General features: G+C 34.8%; 1 protein-coding gene and 1 long non-coding RNA gene across 2 annotated transcripts in view; both read right to left on the reverse strand.

Moving 5' to 3' along the window:
• LOC133321150 (short neuropeptide F) overlaps nucleotides 1–21,115 on the reverse strand; it is a 61,554-nt gene that overhangs the window by 14,341 nt on the left and 26,098 nt on the right. The window lies entirely within an intron of this gene.
• LOC133321152 (uncharacterized) lies at nucleotides 19,499–20,461 on the reverse strand. The gene is made up of 2 exons (XR_009754002.1): nucleotides 20,083–20,461; nucleotides 19,499–19,978 (listed from the first exon to the last, which is right to left on the reverse strand). It is a non-coding gene; the product is annotated as an uncharacterized LOC133321152 (long non-coding RNA).

Below are 21,115 nucleotides of genomic sequence, written 5' to 3' on the forward strand. Positions count from 1 at the left end.
CAGTCCTTCTAATTACTTGTCAAGATTCCCTTCAACGTGGGTTGTTTTGTGATGTTCGGCTTTCAATTGTGGCCCGAAAAAAAAAAACGAAAAAAACGTTTTCGGTCCACTTCATCCCATCATCACCGAAAATTATAGGCGTTGTCCTTGACAATACCTGGATACTAGTGAAAGCGATGAGCGCTACATTTCCATATTTCCGCCCTCTAGTGTGGTAATGTGTTACTAAATAATATCTGAGTACGAAAGCACCTGTAAACATTTAAAGTGTAACTCCCACATCCGAGTACATACGACAATAAAATTGGTATCAGTTTAAATGTCAACCACTCCTCTTGGATATACTATCAACTTCTTGGGTCTATGTCCTTCAGGGGTAAATCTATACACTATAGAATAAAAATTTTGTCATTTTTCACACAAAAGTCAGGGTTCATTTGACCCGCTAAATATTGACCGATCTTTATCAAAACAGGCATGTTTATTCTTTGCAATGTTTGGGTCATAATTGCGGCCTCTAGGGCGACCAGAAAAACCGATAAAAATTAAGTATTTGGTCCATTTCATCCCCTAGATATTAACCGATCTTTACCAAAAACATTGCCCACAACCCATCTTACATGCAAAATTTCGTGGAGATTGGTCCATAACTGTGGCCTGTATCGTGTTTACAAAATATAATGGACAGACGGACGGACGGACACACATGTTTAGTTAGACTCAGTTAGTCGAGATATGACGATCGGTATACTTAAAGGTGGGTCTAGGACCAATTTTTCGCGGCGTTACAAACTCTTGGGGCTGCACAAAGCTATAATACCCTGTCAACATAGTTGTTTAGGGTATAAAAACCAGTAAGGAAAGTAATAAAGTCGGACTGGGCCGACTATATGATATCCTTCACCACTTTGGGTATATTGTACATATCAGGGACGTACGCAGGGGTGGAGCCCTGGGGGCCCGGGCCCCCCCGAAATGATTTTTTTCACAGTAAATTTATGTTTGCAACAGCGAATTTTTTCATTTTGTACTACCGGGCCCACCCCCCCGAAATGAAATCCTGTGTACGTTGCTGGTACATATGTATCCTAACAATTGCATGTCTATGTTCCCTCTTTCTCCTATCCTAATTTTAATTTCATTCGAGCAGATTTAGAGCCGTCTGCGTAACATGGGAAAAATTTATGGAAAACGATTTATAGCAAAATTGATACACGCTATTCGATACGCCGCGTTGTTAAAAATATAATCTATATGTGGGAGCTATATCTAAATCTGAACCGATTTCCACGAAATTTAACACACATCGTTTTAGACTTAATTCAGTACGCTGTGCCAAATTTCGTGCAAATCGAAGGATATATAGGGACTTTGGTGCACTAATTACTTAAAATGGGACGAAAATATATATGGGAACTATATCTAAATCTGAACCGATTTTCACAAAATATAACACACATCGTTCTAGACTTAATTCAGTACGCTATGCCAAATTTCGTGCAAAATCGAAAGATATTTAGGGACTTTGGTGCACCGTTTATCTTAAATCGGACGAAAATATATATGGGAAGTATATCTAAATCTGAACCGATTTTCACAAAATTTAGCACACATCATTCTAGGCTTAATTCAGTACGCTGTGCCAAATTTCGTGGCAATCGAAAGATATTTAAGAACTTTGGTGCACCATTTACCTTAAATCGGACGAAAATATATATGAGAGTTATATCTGTATCTGAACAGATTTTTCCAAATTTCAATATGGTTCGTCCTTGGGCCAAATGAATGAGCTGTGCCAAATTTCATCCAATTCGGATAATAAATGTGACCTGTACTTTTTTTACAATTTAACATGGACAGACAGACATGCATAAATCGACTTAAAAAGTGATTCTATGCATATTCTCAAAAGGAACCATGTGTCTATCTCGTTTCCTTTTGCCTGATACAAACATATGAACAAAGACATAATACCCTGTACCACATAGTGTTGAATGGTATAGCAAATACATAGACATTATTATATAAAAGAAAATTTTTAAAAAACCTATCGCAATTGTTTTTTTAATTTCATGACTGAAAACATCCTGTAATTTGTGTACAAAAGGGAGAAACAAGCCGGTCTCGTGATCAGTTAGTGCAGGACGGCCAACCTATCAGGAACTTCCAGAGGCGACGTAGTAAATTCAACAGTGGAGAAAAAAAGAAGTACTGATTTTAATCTATCGAAACAAGAGCCACCATGGGCCTAAGTGAGTTATTTGTTATAAGTGATTCATCGTGTAAAATTACAGAGCCATTATTATTTATTTAAAAGTCATTTTTACCAAATCGGAATAAGGAGCCGTCGCGGGCCTTTATTTCAAATTTATCTTAATTAAAATAAAATCAATAGCCTTAATCTTTACCGAAACGAAATAAAGAACCGAACAGAGCCGTTGAGGCCGTTATCGATAAAAGTGTGAGTGATCGTGAAGTGAAAGAGCCGTAAGGAACCGAAGGCTGATCCGGATCGTCCCAACCAGCAATTTATCCATCCTGATTAAGTAGCCTCGACCCGAACGCCACCACGTCTCCAGTTATTTGTAGTACCAACAGCCATATCGGAGAAGTAGCAGAACAGAGGCAGGCGTTGCAGACTTTAATCGCAGTAATTCATCTATATAGAATTTGTATATCAGTTTAAGTTTTGAACTTAATTTAAAAACTAAAAACTCTGAATTTAAAAACTAAAAACCACATCTTTCTCTTTCGGTCATTTCAATATAAATTATCTGTTACGAACCCTACTCTGCGGAGGATATCACAGAAACCTGAAGAAACTTGTCGTTACAATCTTATGAAGTACATTTTTATTCCGGAAAACATGATAAGAAAAAGATGCTAGACAGGAGGACCTCAAATCGGTCCAGCGGATGCAAATATTGCGTAACTTTACCCAGGCTTCAAATTTAGAACCGCAGAAATTTGGAGCTCAGTGGTAGTTGTGTATGGTCGGTTCTGTCCGTCAGGCGTACAGAGCATCCGATTTTAAGCAAACTTTGCAAAATATAATATTTTTATTAAGCCGAACTACTCAAGACTGGTGGTCAGATGCTGGTAAGGAGCATGCATCAGCTGATTAGAACAATTTGGCTAGAAGAATGCATGTCCAATGATTGGAACCTCAGTATCCTTTGTCCCGTGCACAAAAATGGAGACAAGACGATATGTGCCAACTATGGAGGAATAAGTCACCTTCCCATCGCATATAAAGTGCTATCCAGCGTACTGTGTGAACGACTGAAGCCAATGGTCAATGACATTATTGGACCATACCAATGTGGCTTCAGACCTAGCAATTCCACCATTGACCAGATTTTCACTCTGCGACAAATCCTGGAAAAACCCACGAAAACACATCGACACATTCCACATATTCGTCGACTATAAAACCACATTCGACAGCCCTATCCGTTCAGAGGTGTATAAAGCCATGCCTGCGTTTGGCATTCCTGCAAAATTAATTCGGCTATGCAGGATAACTTTAACAGGCACAAGATCAGCAGTTAGAGTCGGAAAGGACCTCTCGGATACCTTTAATACCGAACGAGGATTCAGACAAAGTGATAGTTTGTCTGTGACCTTTTTAACATCCTGCTGTACACCAAACAACACCAGTCACTCGCCTACGCCGATGACATCGACATAATGGGTCGAACATTGAGAGCGGTAACAGCCACCTTTGAACAAATTGAGAAGGTGGGTCTGGCAGTAAACGGCTAGAAGACCAAGCTGATGGTATCAACGCGCAAAACGTTCAGTAGATTCGGATTAACTGTGGAACTTGAGAACTACTGCTTCGAGGTAGTCAAAGATTTTACATACCTTGGTACCGCCATAAATAAAATGAATGACATCAGTTTTGAAATTCGGAGAAGGATAGTAATGGCCAACCGGTGCTACTAAGGTCTGAGCAAACTACTTAAAAGCAAGGCCACCTCCCGCCACCTCCCGCCACCAAACTCACACTCTACAAGGCGCTGATACTACCCGTGCTGTTATATGGATCTGAAGCATGAGTACTTGCGCAAGCAGATGAGGCAGCTCTTAGAGTGTTTGAGAGAAAAATTCTCCGAAAGATCTATGTGCCGATCTGCGTTGACGGCGAATATCGTCGTCGAATGTACCATGAGTTGTACTAGCTGCAGCGACTACGTAGTCGCTGAGCTGCAGCTACTACGTTGGCTAGGTCAACATTGCCGAAAATGGATGTTCAAAAGACCGACGCGCCTGGAAATCTTTCCTAAGCTTGGCTTATGGAACGAAAGTTCTGTCACAAGCCAGCTAAGTAAGTAAGTAGTAATATTTTTATTAAACAGATATAATATTCGAAAATGAGGCTTATCGGTCCATCTTTTTCGTAAAACTTTGTCATGAAAAGTGGTTGCGTTTTGAATTTCTAGTTTTCAGTGGGTTATCTTTACCAATCATTGTTTGCGTAGGTTTTTTATATCAATTTTCATATATGAAGATCACAGAGGTTTTACCCATAATTCACAAACTCATTTTACGAGGAATTTAGATTTTTCCGATGTACAAGTTTTAAGATTTTTTTGGCTTATGAGATTTTAGAGTCCACATATTTGGTATGCTCCCCTCCTCCATGAAATTCATAAAAGGAAAAATTGATGTAATTTGTATTTTTCGAGATCCGAAACTATTGTCTTTCCTGCCTTACCCCTTGCTGGACTATTCCATACTTTCCCCACTAATAAATAGTTCTTTTATAAAAACAACAAACAAGGATTACACCTGACTATTTTGCAATAACAAAATATAAATGGACTCCCAAATAACCCACCAAGAGTACTGAATATTCTAAACATACATTTAATATCTATTTAAAATTTTCAATACAAATGATTGTTGCCAGTAAAGCTTTTTAACTACAAATAGATTGTTTGAATACTCGTATTATTTTCCAATAGATTTTGTATTGCAGTTTGTAGAAATTTCTAATACTCATTAAGTTCTGTATTGAAATCTCTTTCTCAGTAGAAAATCTGATTAACCATTACTGAACCATATATACTTTGCAAATTCCTTTATTATTTCGATTATTACAATTTTGAGAACCCTCCCCGATGAATAGAACTCACTGAAGTGTTATTAAACCTACGCCCCAAAAATATGCAATAGATATTAATTTTGGTGGTAAATATCATTATTGAGTATTTTATATTTAACATATGACAGAAATTGCCTACATTTTCGGCACAAATCGGATTTTCAAAGCAAAAACATATTATGGCCGTTGGGTCAAATAAAAGTTAATGTGTACCAGAGTGTGTGTGTGTGCTCAAATGGTCTCTTAAAAATGCATTGTCTAAACACCCATGTTTGGGGTGGGGAAGGGACCATTAAATTCCTTTGTCTTTAGCAGAGTGTTGTAACATAAAATCTCAGTCTTTATGAAGAAGAATAAAAGTGTATAACACTTAAATGTTATGTGCTGTTGTTGAACTGACTTATCACCCATCATCATTTAAATGTATAATATAGACACTTAGGAACATAACATAAGATGTGTCAGGGTGTGTACGGCAGTGTGTGTGGATGTTTGTGTGTTGGTGTGAGAAAGTGTGGAAATATCCCCTTGTCAGGAGGAGTAGAATGACTAAAGTAGCCCATTCATTTTTTCTCTTCTAAAACATTAATTATAAGCAATTGACATTATAAACGTTAGATATGACATGTCGTAACACTTGTCAACTTCACATGAATGAGAAGTTAGATATTCGCATACATTCGTATATATATATATATATATATGGGAACATGAATATGAATGAAAATGTTTTGCAATGTGTGAATATTTTTTAGTGAAGAATATGTGAGAACTAATCGAGGGGAATGAGAGAGTTGACATGTGCTAAAGACAAAAAATGGTATTATGTCAATTTAGCTTAGTTCCATAGTATCGAAATCAAGGTGGATTTAATAAGGTATATCAAGAAGAAGAATGGCGTTGCATTCGGTCGGACTCTTCACCATACATATATCGACATTTATTTGGAATAAAGTTCCAAACCCCACATGGAGTTATACTACAGCGAATTCCTTTGGAAAGCTTGACTAAAACTTCCGATGTAATAAAAAACGGACGGGATCTTTATATACTAGATATTATTGTGGACAACTCCTAAACTTTGATCAAACAGCCTATGTAAGCTATTAGTTTTGGTGTTCCCACCCATTTTTTCAAAATGGATGGGAGCTACTCCAAACCCAATGAGGTCATAACTATGATATTGAAACCTAAGCCCTATCATCCAAATAGATGATGTTTTTATTTTTTGACTATAATGACATGTTTAATCATGAATACGGTCAATAAGGAATAAGACCCTGAAGTTATGTGCTGTTTGCGGGAAGTAATTTATAAGAATACGCACCAGCTCACACATTGAAATTAATATGTTGGTATTCATCGGACTTGACCCACGCTTACGTGTTCCACTTCTCAAAACTAAGGACACGGATGAAGGGAAAACATATTGCTACAATTGAGAAGATAAAAGAAAAATCGGAACAGGGTCTGTTGGCAATACCAAAACAAGCGCTTCTGAAGTGTTTCGAGGATGAAAGAAAAACGGTGAGTGGGATAACTTGAATGGAGACAAAATAGTTATTTATGCACAAAAAATATTTAAAACAATGAAAACCAGTAAGGAAAGTAATAAAGCCGGACTGGGCCGACTATATGATACCCTTCACCACTTTGGGTATATTCTACATATGTATCCGAAAAGACGTCGTCTTTTTGAAGGAATTTTGACATGAAATTGAACGAACTTAAATATGTGATTTTTATGTCTATGCTAAATTTAATTTCATGTGGGTAAGTTTAGAGTCGTTTGCGCACAGTGGGACAGATTTGTGTAAATCGATTTAAAAGAAACTTGACACACGCTATTCTGACACCTATTGATCAGACACCTGAACCGATTTGAGTGGACCGATATTACCCATCTTTGAATGTGAACTATTTTTTGGAAAAATATTATGATGTACAAAGTATGGTTGAAATAGATTACTACCTTCGGGAGTTATCGTACGCTCCAGCCGGCCAGACAGACAGACGGACATTTGTAAATCCATTCCAAATTGTCTAAAAGGGATTTGGTCTAAATTAAATATCCGAGTACACACATACATATACTCAATATCAGTTTAAAAGTAAACCACTCCTCTTAGATAAACGGTCAACCTCTCCGGACTATGTTTATTAGGAGCATAGAATCCAAATTTTGTCATTTTTAACACAAAATCTCCATCCCGCTAAATATTAAGAGATTCTCTTGAAAAAACCATGCTTATTCCAAGCTAAGACCCCAAGCTAAGAAAAACAGACAAAAATTATATTCACGGATAATTACAAAAAAACATAAGGGGTCTCATTTAGCCAGAACTTATCCTACATGCAAAATTTCGTGGCGATTGGCCCATAGCTGTAGCCTGTATCGTGTTTAAAAAATATAATGGACAGACGGACACACATGGCTAGATCGATTCAGCTAGTCGAGTTATGATGATCGGTATACTAAAAGGTGGGTCTTGCACAAAATCTTGGGACACACAACATAGTTGTGTATACCCTTACAACATAGTTATGTAGGGTATAATAATACGGGGACATATGGACGGGCATGCACAAATCGACTCAGAAAGTGGGATAACTATGGGTTTATCTCGTTTAATTTTACATGTTACAAACATATTAACAAAGACATAATACCCTGTACCATAGTGTGTTGTAGGGTATTAAAAAATATAATGTAAAAAATGGACGAATGTTGTTAATTTTTAAATAGGAGATTTTTCAACGATATACCAAATTCCGTGCGCCCGAACTTTTCCGGTGCCTACGCATGGTGCTAATAGAAAAAATTGATCAATATTGATTCTTTCGGGAAATATGGAATTTTTGTACTCAATAACAACCCACAGTACCAAATTGCAGCCAATTCAGTTGAAACAAATTCGCTCAAAATCGCTAAAATACCGAAAATTTGGGGCTATGCCTAATTGTGGACCGGTATAGCTCACCTTTGAACTTGACCTACTTGCAGACTAAAGACAAATCTATACAACTTATTTAGTTAAACTTGGGTCTATATAGACAATTTTTCTTACTCTTTTACCCTCCAAGAACCCGGAAGCAACATTAATCCACTTCTAAATACCCTTAATGGGGGACCATGTCAAACATGAATATATATGGATTAGTTTCTGCATAAATGTATGTAGCCTTCAAAAATCCGCATTGCCAAAATGTTTTTCGTTATATGGGGGTATACCAATACGTAGACCGATATTGGTAATTTTAGTAGGATAATTTGGCAACCCACAAATTTAATCCAATTCGATTGAAAAGCGTTTTCAATATTTCAAAAATGTCGAATAATGGGGGTACCTTTGTAAGAGAGCTGCCTCGAAATATGGATATAATATTTATAATTTTTGGTAGGACGATATACCCAATTCGAATCCAAAATAATATCTTCTTTTTATTCCCGTACATTAAGATAATTTGGAGGTTTTCAATCCGAATGAATTATTTGGAGGTTTTCAATACGATGAATATTCGAATTTTCATTATTAGACCAGAAATATATAGTAGCCCTCGTATCTGTGTAAATATTACAATAATTTTTGAAAAAATAAAATCCAACCTCATTATCAATTTATTTTCATGATTACAAAAATTTATAAACAGAAAAATAAATTTCCAAACCCCTGCAATCAGTAACATAAATCTCGGTCTAACAATGAATGAATAGCTTTTGTATACAAAAATAAAAACCAACCCAAAACTACATGTTCTATCTAATACCGTTCTTTGTAAGTCATAAAACTCTTAATAGTATGCACACACTAAATCAAAATATAAAAAAATGGCTGTTGTATCACTTGACTGGCTATAAAACAATTTACTGAATGTAAGCTGCAACAAGCTTGTCATTATTAAAAAAAAAAAAAAAACAAAATAAAACTAAACAAAAAACTCAACACAACACAAAAAAAACAACAAGATTAGATAAGACAAACCCCCAAAACGCTGCCACATTTATAAACAGTGGCATAATACGATTGCCTACATTGGGGAGTTGAGTTAGAAAGAAAAAAAAAACGGTTCGGATTGTTTTGTTAGCTGCCCACACAAGTTGTAAGCGACAATACAATAGAGAATGGAGAATTCATTCATTCACTCATGGGTGGTCATGTAAATTAGAGATAAGCAATGGATTTTGGTGGTTACAAAAATTGAGGTGTGGGAGAGGTTGGCGAGGTGTTGCCGGAATGTGCTGTACTGTTTATTTAAATCACAACAAAATGTTTTGTCTACTTTTGGGCTGCATTGTTTGTATTCACTATTGAGTTAATGCACACAATTTGGTGTATGGGGGAAAAACTAGAAATAAATTAACAACTTTTTTGTGTTGCATACTATTAGGGGCCGAATAGAAAACTATTTTATAGTTTTTGGGTTAGAAATTTTGTTTTGTTGATGAAACAACAGAAAATGTTTATAAAATTAATAAACTTTTGTCAACAGTTAAAATGTTTTGTTTTTCTTTCGGGAAATTACCTCTTTTTTCAACACATTTTATTAATTTTTTTTTTCAAAAACAAAACTCTTTTGTTGTCACTTTTAACATACCTTCTGTTACCGTTCTGTTTTTTCTGCTTTAATTATTCCCGATATTGCTATTTGCCGCTACCACAACTTATTTTGTAATTAGTCAAACTTTTACTACCGCTGCGTATTTTTGTTGTGTGCAATTGTGTGACCGGTAGGGATTATTAACTTTGATTTGTTGTCGTTGTTGTTGTTGTGTACCAGACACATCAGATAAGATAAGATTATTGGAAAAATAACAAGGCTGTGAGAATTTTAATATTGGGCATAGGAAGGAAATATTAAACATAGATTGATCTCTTCCATGGAATTGCAGTTTCATGTCCCAAAAATATTCGATTAATATTTGGATTATGCACAGGAAAGAATAGAAGCTGAGCCGACTATTTGATTTCCTCCAACCCTTTTTATACCCTTCACCACACTGTGGTACAGGGTATTATGTCTTTGTGCATATGTTTGTAACAGGCAAAAGGAAACGAGATAGACACATGGTTTTTTTGAGAATATGCATAGAATCACATACGATTTGTGCAGGTCTGATGTAAAATTTAAACAAAGTACAGGTAGCAATTATGATCCGAATTGGATGAAAGGGTTTTTGAGAATTAGAACAAGCAGTATCCAAAAAGTGCTAAAATGTACTAAATTCGTTACAATTTCGTAGTATGTGAACGGATAGATCTAAAAACTTGAAATTAGGGATGCGAATCAAGGTTGAAATATAAGGAGGTGATTTTGCCAAGTGTGTGAAAATCACAACTTAGATTTAGCATATATATTCTTCCGATTACATGTAAATGGAAGTCCCTATATATCTATAATTTGAAATTTGGCATAACGTAATGAATTGAGCCTAGAATGATGTCTACTAAATTCCGAGAAAATCAGATTTAGATATAGTCCAATATATAGCGATTTAATGTAACTGGTGCACCAAAGTCCCTATATAAGATTCGATTTGAAATTTGACACAGTGTAATGAACTAGGTATAGAATGATGTGTGTTAAGTTTCCTGGAAATCGGTTCAAATTTAGATATAGCTCCGATATATATTTTCGTCCGATTTAATGTAACTGGTGTCCGATTTAATGTACGAGGTCTGATTAAAATTTTAACCGTGTAGAATAGATGTTCCAAAGGGTTTTTGGAAATTAGAACAAGCAGTATCCAAAAAGTGCTAAAATGTACTAAATTCGTTACAATTTCGTAGTATGTGAACGGATAGATCTAAAATCTTGAAATATAGGTAGTTTTGGAAATTCGTATTTATGTGTACTAAATGGCACAAGATTTGGTACAACTTGAATTTTGGATGAACCGATAAAGCTGGAATCTTGAAATTTGGAGTTAGGTTCGCTATTAGAGTGTACACCTGTATATTGTGTAAATTGGTACTTATGTTTACTAAATGGGCCCAAAATTGGTAAAATTTGAATTTTGGGTGAACCGATATAGCTGAAATCCTGAAATTCCTGACATTTGAAGTTATGATCACTGTTGTATGTAGCAAATTTTGGAAGGTCGTATTATTGTATACTAAATGGACTTAAATTTGGTGGTCTGGAATCCTGAAAATGGAAAATATGATTTCATGGATTGTTGTGGTAGATTGTTATGTAAATGTATATTAATGTGTACTAAATGGTACTAAATTTGGATTTAGGTGAATCGATTGAGGTGAAATCTTTAAATTTGCAATTAAGATTACTGTTGGACCATAGGAATGGTGTACGTAGGAAGTTTTGTAAATTCGTACTTATGGGTACTAAATGGTACTAAATTTGGACGGGATCCTTAAAATGGGAAATATGATTTCTTAGATTGTTAAGGTAGGTAGTTATGGAAATGTACATTAATTTGGACTAAATGGTACTAAAGTTGTTAGAATTTGGATTTAGGTTTACCGAATCCTTAAGTATTTACTAAAATTACTGTTGGGGTGCGAGAGGTTTTGAAAATGAATACAAATGTGTACAAAAGTGAAAAGGTAATATATGGTGCCAAATTTAGCATAGAACTAGATTTAGAGATTAGATTAGAGAAATTAGGAAGTAAGTACTACAAGAGTACAAAAGGTGATAAATGGTATCAAATTTAGTATAGAGCTATATTTCGGTTGCCGTCAGAATTTGTAGTGTAGTGTTGAGATATGGATGTAGTTTTGGAAATATGTACTACAAGAGAACATAGGAATTAAACGGTACTAAAACTTAAAATATGGTCGATTAAGGTGTGTAGTTTGATTAGTTCTTCTGACATATGCAGTTTTCTGTGAAAGCAATATAATATGTTATGACATGTTTAAATATTTCTTACATTCGTTAAAGGTGTAGCGGGCTTATGCTAGTTGTTAATATATGCTTTTGGTTCCGCCCCTTTTTCAGTATTTTTTAATGTTTCAACTGCATTTTCAAATTGCAGTGGCTGTTATTAAGCATTTTGGGTACTTAAAGGTTAAAAATCATATTTGCTGAAAATATTAAATATAGGTTGATGTTTTAAAATCGTCATATAAACGTCGTCATACGAGTATATAGCTTCCGATTTAGCTATACAGCAGGGAAAGTTGGCATATGTCTAACTCCATCTTATAAAAGCTACAGGTATTCATAAACAAAATCAATTCATATCAAGGATATCTAGCACAACGCCGTAAGAAACATTGAGCTATGGAACATTACAAACCAGGAACCCATACAATAGAAAAAATGTACATATCATAGAATCAGCATTTCACAGGCTAATCCTTCTTCTAACTTTATAGAGTTAGAATTATAATTTCATCAATATTCTATTATACATATTGCTCGAAGCTCAGATCTATATTCACAAAATACTTGAAAACGTAAAGTACGTAAAATGGGGTCTAAAACTACCAACATTAAGTTAAGTTCGGTTAAAATTTTGATGGAAATAAATATCTCATATAAAACGAATAAATAATATAATTTAATACATACCGTTAACACTATGTAGGCCACCTCCTTCCTTCCACAAATCCAGTGGTTATTAACTCTTTTGGCGCACAGTAGTCGAAATCATCGATTTAGTGGCCCGAAAAAATCAAGTATAAAGTTGCGAAGTACGGACACTCTCTTGACTCAGATTTCGATTTCACTTTTATTTTATTGCCAATAGATATTTATTTGTTCACTTTTGAATTCAACATTTTTGCAGCAATAAATTTTATGACCATTTTTTACAAATGTGTAATTTTTATATTGAATTTTGATAAACTTGAACGAAATGGATTATTTATTGATAGCAGAGGAAACACTTTTATTTCAAATACGATTTCAGGTCATATATGGGCAATATTGCAAATTTTTTAACATAGCTGAAGCGGAGGTTCACCCCTTTATAACTCAGGAATTACTTAAGTATATGCAAAAAAGTGAATAGTTTTGGGTTCATTGGTCTGTCGGTGTAAACTGTTCATGATATTGACCTCCAAACTTTATTTTGGTGGAAGCTGTGTCTACTTTAATGTAAACAAATTTTTTACACATTTCAGGTTGAGGCGAATCAGTTTTTTATGTTCTCTATCGATTTGTGACTAAGCCACTCATTTCACGGTCTTCGAGTTAAAGTAAACCTAGAAGCCAACAAAATGGGGACTACGCCCCTTATGTATCATTTTTCAAAATTTTAACTGTATCTACCTTTAAATGATGCTGACATTTGAAGCTCGATTTTGAGTGTTTTTTTAATTTTACTTCTAGCTTTAATACGCAAACAGGAATTTCTAAAAATCGATTATAAGATTATTGTAGTCGCGAATCTGCGTAATTTGATATGTATTTTGTGTATGTAGTATGCACAGCTTAAGAGTAATACTCATCCGATGGTGAAAATTTTGTGCGATCAAATTTCTAAAAAAAACTATTTTTTGGGCCAAATTTTTAGATCTGTCAACTGAATGATATGGGTATCCGCTATCAATAAGGTTTTTTACGTTTCGGATGATATAAAATCTTCTTCGTGGAAATCCATCTACTAGAACGGCGGGAACTGGCCTTCCAAAAACACGAAATTTGGCAAAAAATGTTTTTGAAAATATCGCGGATTTATTTGCGTTTTCTGTGTATCATTTCCGCTTCTTGGAAATTATTCGCGTTTTACAAGTTTTTGGGTACTTCAATGCAACGTGTGGCACATCTTAGCCGTTAAATGAAATCTCGCAAAATATATATGGATTGGAAGATAAACTTCAGTACTTCCTGGAAACCGCATCAAATGATTTTAAGGATTATGCGATTCAGACGCAATTTAAAATGTGTATTTCATAATATTATTTTATTTTAAGATTTATTACTATTTATAGAACCCCAAGATTTATCGGAAGAGTCTTGATAATAACCGCAAGGCTTATACTTATACACAAAAATTTATTATTTTTATATATGTAAATTTTTCGGCAAAATTCGGGTAAAATGGCAGAATAACCCCAACATTTTTTCTGTAATTTCTTGTATAAAATTAAAAAAATAAATATGATGACATTATTTTTTCGAACCAAAAACAAATATTTTTCCTCAATATCTTGTTTTGTTGTCGCTGTAATTTACAAATCGCTACACGGACTTGTGTGATTTCTATATCATTTGATTCATCATGGTGTTTAGATTATGTAGATATTTTTAAATTATTTTTTAGGTGTGTGTATGTCATCAATATAATGAAAATATCGATGTAATTTCCTATATTTTATTTATTTTTCTCATATTTCGCGAAGAAGTGCAACTTTATCGCGATTATTATAATATATTTACATTCTTATTTTACGGAGGAAGATATAAATCAACGTTTTTGGTCAATATAATAAACGGCGTAAACCTAAGATTTTTTTGTTATGCCCAAAATTAAAACCTCAATAACTTTTGCGCGCATCAACCAAAAATTTGATAGCGAACGGTTTCTGAGTCAGAACATTTTTTGCCTATATGTGTACCAAAAATCATTGATGATCCACAAAAACAAAAAAGCTGATTTTTTGAAAATGGAATATTAAACAAGTGAAAAAGCGTTAAGTTCGGCCGGGCCGAACTTTGGATACCCTCCACCATAGATATACTGTCAGGTACTTGAAATTAAAATAAAGGGAACATACCAAAAAGTGACCTTTCTACAAACTGATTATGTAAACCATAATTTCAGCAATTTTTAATGAATATTTATATCCTCAGCCTTTTGGCTAATGAGGGTGTATACACTTTGATACAGTGAAATTGTGCCTCGTCAAAATATTGGTTCTAGACCTAACGTTTTTTTGGACCAAATCCATTTCAGAAAATTTTGATTTCATCCAAACTTTGCCTATATTATTATTTATTCCAAACTTTGTTCATGTTCGAAGATGGGAAATATCGATTCACTCCTTCTGGTACCTCCCACACAGGTGCTAGGCCTAGGCCTAAATCCGGGCTATAGTTCATATATAGTACATTATCGAACCTCACGTTCTATACTCCGCAGGTGAAATGATTACAACAGAGTCTTAGAACCAAACCCAAAACGCAGAACAAATCAGATAACTATTTTAATATAAAAAAAGGAGGACGAATATTAATAATTTTTAGTAGGGAGATTTGTTACCATATACGACTACAAAATACCAAATTGCAGCGAATTCGGTTGAAACACGCGCTCAAGAACCCCATAATATCCAAAATTGGGGGTACCCTTATATGGGGGCTACCCGAAAAAATGGGCCTATATTTATAACCCAATGTAGCAAATTTCAGCGAATTTGGTTGAAAAACGCGTTCAAAAACCCCAAAATGCCGAAAATTGAGGGGCGCCGTTATATGGGGGGTACCAGAAAAAATTGACCTATATTTATAATTTTAGTAGGGAGATTTGCTACCCAATAAGAACTCTAAGTACCAAATTTCAACGAATTCGGTTAAAAAACACGCCCAAGAACCTCAAAATACAGAAAATTTGGTGGAGCTATGCCTAAACGTGGACCGAGATATCCCATCTTCGAACTTGACCTGCCTGCAGACAAAAGACAACTTTCAGCACCCTATCTCAATTCCTTCAGAAGATAGCGTGATTACAACAGACGGACGTCTTAGAATTTTATCGTGATCAAGAATATATATACTTTATAGGGTCGGAAATGAATATTTCGATGTGTTACAAACGGAGTGACAAAATTAATATACCCTCCATACTATGGTGAAGGGTATAAAAATTGGCAATATTGCCCATATGTACAAATTCATGAATATACCGAATTTCGGTGGACTATCCTAAAAGCTCGACCAATAATAATAATTTTGGCAGGCAGATTTGGTAGCCAGTGAGAATCTCAAATCAAACTACAGCCAATTCGGCTGAAAACCTATAAAATATCCTTAAAATACCGAAAATCGGAGGTACCATTAGTAAATTATCATCATATCTAATCAACATTCGGTGCACGAATTCCCATAAGTATAGACAGAATTTGTGCAAAATTTCAGTAACATATCTCAATTGGTTTAGAATATTTCATTTTTTTTGATTATACGTAAAAAAATTGAAGTTATGTAGTATACCCCGTCTCCTGTAATTTTTTTCGCCTCTAAAACTTTTTGTGAAAGGAACTCAATGTATAAAAATAATCCACATTATTTCGTTGAATTTAGAATCAATGTTAATGAGTTGTCGGCATTGCGGAGCAATCAAAATCAATTGTTTTTAAAAACTTCAACAACAGTTGCAATTTCAACACATTTTTCATTAATAAAAATTTTTTAGTCAGTCCACAATAATCTAAAAATTTCATAAATTGTTTGAAAATTAAAAAAAAAATATTGAATAAAAAAAATTGACTGTTTTTGACAAGTGATTAAAAGTTTCAAGTACATACTGACTAGACAATAACTACAGTGTAATATTACAACAAATTTATTTGTGGAAGTGAGGAGAGTCAAGGATTTTTGGAATTGTTCACAGACCATGGACGATAATTACTTTAAAGACGATTGCTTAAATTAATTACTGAAATGATTTGGAACCAAAAGAAGAACGTAGTATCCATAACCAAGATTCAAATAGCATGCAATCTTTGTACATACACACAAACTTAATAATGTGGTCATCTTACACTAAATATATGTATATAAATAATAGAAATGTATTGTTGTATACAAATACATATATGACATTTTCAACATTCTCACATGTTTTGATGCTGCCTGACTTCAACAAAATATCCTGTCCTTCTTGCCAAAGCCCACTATTTTATGAACCTTTTAAAAGGATTTATAATGGCTTACACATATGTTGCCCCAAAAACAGCAAAGAAGATTCTTAATCCTCACTCCCTCCTTCAAACAGGAAATATTTATCTCTCAATTTGTCCATAACTCCCCACAACTAGCCAAACATTTAACATGCTATACGAATGTATACAAAAAAGAGAGTATCGCACACATGTTGCAAATCAACAAGAAAATCAAGTGTTTCCTTTTTTATATTTCCCACCTTCATAAGTCCCGTTCCCAACCAACTCCTACCCCTCCAATATAACTAATATCCTTTTGGGAATTCGTCTTCTTTGCCTTTCTTCCATTTACATTTCATTGACTTGTTGGCTTTTAAGTTGTGGAAGTATTCGTGCGGAATTATTGAGCACTTGTTTCCTTTTTCGTTTTTTTGTTCATCCTGTTCCGAGAAAAGCCTTTTTTGGTGTGTGTGTTGCTTTACAATGTTGTTTCGCTTGTCGTCATACGTTACCGTTTTCGGTGTTGCCGCATGTCCGTCTGTCTTTCTTCTTTTTTATATCATTGTAGTTGTTAATCTTATTGGGTGTTAAGCCAAAGGACTAACATCCTGTTTTCCGCACTGAAGCTGGTTATACGAAGAAGGAAGGAAAGCAAGTTAACCGTATTATTGAGTGTTTGTAAATAGAAACGTTGACTTGGGTTCGGACGCTTGTTTGGAGTTTATATCCCTAGTTGTGTTGTTCGACCACCCTCCCTCGCCTCCACATGACAGGAAATTATGCGGAGAGGGATGCCCACTTTAAGTGAATTTTCTTTACGTTTGACTTGAAATATCATATTTTTTACGGCGTGTTTGTTAACTGTCCCAAAAAAAAAAAATGACAAGAAAAACATGTGCTGATTGGAATTTAATATCTTTATGGAATCTAAAATAGCCACTCATATTTAAGAAGGGATAAATAAAATATGAAAACTATTTTCAACTAGATTTTTGTTGTGTCCACAAAACCAGTGATGGTCCCTCCCAGCTTATAAAATACATATTCAAAATACTTTTCTCAAATTTCATGTAGTGGTGTGAGGGTGTAAGTTGAATATTCAATTCCCTCGTGCTCATCAATCACTGTTAATAAAAATGCCTTTTATAAATATTTGTCCTTTTTAAAAAGGATTTTAACAATGTCGAGTATTTTGAAGTGAAACAAATGGGCCACATCCTTTGGGCAGATGAAATCAATCACTTTTTCAGGCGGGCCATTACAAATATTTGACATTTTATTTTTATTTTTTTAATATTTGTAATTCTTCGCTTGCAACAAGTGCAGAAGATGCTAAATTTGGAAATTGTTAAGGAATACCCTTATATAAGAACAAGTTAAAAAGTGTCAGTCGGCATTGCCAATATATATATATATATATAACCTCAGCCTGACATAGGTAGGTATATAGTTGGTCAATGAAGGACTGCCAAGTTAGATCACACATAATTTACTATTCGTTTTATAGAAATTATATGTTTTCAACAATGAGTTGACCATCTATGTGAAGATACCAGAAGAAGTTGACCTATAGACCACATCTTCACATTTAATGCAGGTTTGGTTAAAATATTACGATGATCAATGAATTGATCAAATCGCATGCTCTATTAGCTTCATATGGAATTTACCATATGTTGGGGAGGTTTTAGAAGCAATGGACTGATATTTTTCATCTTTTTCACATGATTTAAGTTTTGATGGAATATTACGATGTGCAATGTTGAGGTGGAATATTATGGAATGTGCAATGTTTATGAATCGATTCTAAAAGGTCTGAAAGAGATTTTATCCAATTAAACTTTGGGTCTTAAATCAATATTTCGATGAGGTAAATTTTTGTCGCAGCGGGGTGCCGACGACTTTAAAGACGCATTCGACAGCCCAATCCGCTCAGAGGTGTTTAAATCCTTCGTTCGGCATTCCTGCAAAATAAAAACAGCTATGCAGGATAACTTTAATTGGCACAAGGTTAGCAGTTAAAGTAGGAAAGGACCTCTCAGAGCTCTTCAATATCGAACGAGGATTCAGACAAGGTGGCTGTTTATCGTGTGATCTTTTTAACATACTGCTGAAACAGGCCATATGAAATGCAAAAGTGAAAAGAATGGACACTCTGTACACCAAACAGCACATAATGTGTCTAACATTGCGAGCGGTAACATCTCTGAACAAATTGAGAAATGTTTAGCCACAAGACAGATGAGTAAGTAAGTATGTTGTAAGGAAAAAAAAATTTCAACAGCGGTAATAAGAAAAAATGGTTTGTGTTTTCCAAAAAATTTACCAAAATTAGGATTATAACTTCTGGAAAAAGGTTTTCACGGATGAGTCCAAATTCAATGCAAAAATATCAGATGGACGGTAAAAAAAATGACGAGAGAACAATACGAGCTTATCCCGTTAAAATCTCATTCCCAAATTCAAGCATGGTGGCAGCAAGCGACATAGTATGATTTCTTTATATTTGGCTGGAAAATCACAAGTGACTATCGTTAGATAACTCCAGTATTTAAATGTGAATAAATCTTTTGTGTCTCGAACCATCGCTCGCTACCGTTATACTGGCAGCGTAGCCCGACGTCAAGGAAGTGGACGGAAGAAAGCAGCAACATCAGCAGAAATGGTTTGAAAATAAAGAAGCGACTTGATCCAAACCCGCGTCGCAGTGGCCGAAAAATGGCTCGTGAGCTGAACATATTGCAAATATTCCACTCGGCAAATATTGAAAAATGAGTTCGGGGTAAAGCCATTGAAATTCCAAAAAGTGCAAGAATTTCCACTACAACAGAAAGAAAATAGACTCAAAAGAGCTAAAGATTTACTTCGCTTGGCCGAAAGTGGAGGACTGCCGAATTTGGTTTTCTCCGATGAGAAAACATTCGTTGTTCAGCAGTTTGTAAACAAACAAAATTATCGTGTTTACTTGGCAAAGAGGTCAGCTGAAAATGTGCACCTTAGGTTGGCCACCAGAACTCAACCGCCGGTAATGATGATGGTGTGGGCCGCCATAACAGCCGCTGGTCGCTCATCGCTCGTATTAATCGAATAAATGCCGAATTGGGCACGCAAAGATTTTGGCCGCAGTCCTTGGACATTCCAACAGGACTTAGCACCATCGCACCTAAGAACGGATACAAAATGATTTTCGCTTCATTTCCAGCGCACAATGGCCACCAAAATCTCCGGATACCAATCCGTTGGACTATTGTGTCTGGAGTATTTTGGAAAGCAAGGTTGGTACTAAAAAATACCAAAGTGTCGATCACTTCAAGCAAGCGCTTCGCCGGGAATGGACCAAAATACCGCAGAGCAACATTCGGACAGCGTTTCATTTCATTGGCCGTTTGAAGGCCATAATTCGTACCAAAGTTGACCAATTCGAACAAATCTAAACTTATTCTAAAATGTGATGCTATTTCCGACATTTTTTGCTTTCATTTAATAAAATTAAAAAAAAAGTAAAAATTATAGCGTTTAACTTTGTTGCAGTTTTTTTATCTCACCCTGTATGACACTATAGGTGTCCCATGTCTCTAACATGAAGAATTTTTCGTTAGCATTTTCAAAAATAACTGTTTTTTTCGGTCCCTGACAAATTAAAATCCCAGTATTTCAACATTTTAATGGTTATGACCACTTTTCTTATATATTTTTTTCCAAGATGGTGGTTATCTCGATGATCAGCCTGAATTTCATTATTATCATTATTTCGTGTTTGATTGCATATTTTAAAAAAAAAAAAAAAAAAAAAAAAAAATAAACTTCATATAAAAAGTAAAATATTTTACTTTAATCCAGGCATGTAGTTTTTTTTTTTGGTAAATAAACTTTATTGGCATAATTTTAGAAAATGGTTTAAAGCCAGAACAAGGCCAACAATAAAATGTGGTCGATGATGGTTAGCAGACTTTCTGGTTGTCATTTGGCTGTGAACACAGGACGACCACAACATACCGGACAACAAAATTATTTAAATTCCGTACTGTTCAATTTTTTTCCAGTAAAATTACTTTATACAGCAACACATTCAATTACCCATCATACACTTTCTGGTGTATTCACACACACACATTGACACTCATAGATATTTTTGTGTTGGAATGTAAAAGTATTTACAAAAGGGAAACTGTCTGTCTGCCAGTTCCCTCCTACAGTAGAGTTTTCAAAG

The sequence above is a fragment of the Musca vetustissima genome, unplaced genomic scaffold (assembly GCF_032173495.1).
Source record: "Musca vetustissima isolate MV318-11 ecotype Yass unplaced genomic scaffold, APGP_CSIRO_Mvet_v1 utg72218, whole genome shotgun sequence".
NCBI lineage: Eukaryota > Metazoa > Arthropoda > Insecta > Diptera > Muscidae > Musca > Musca vetustissima.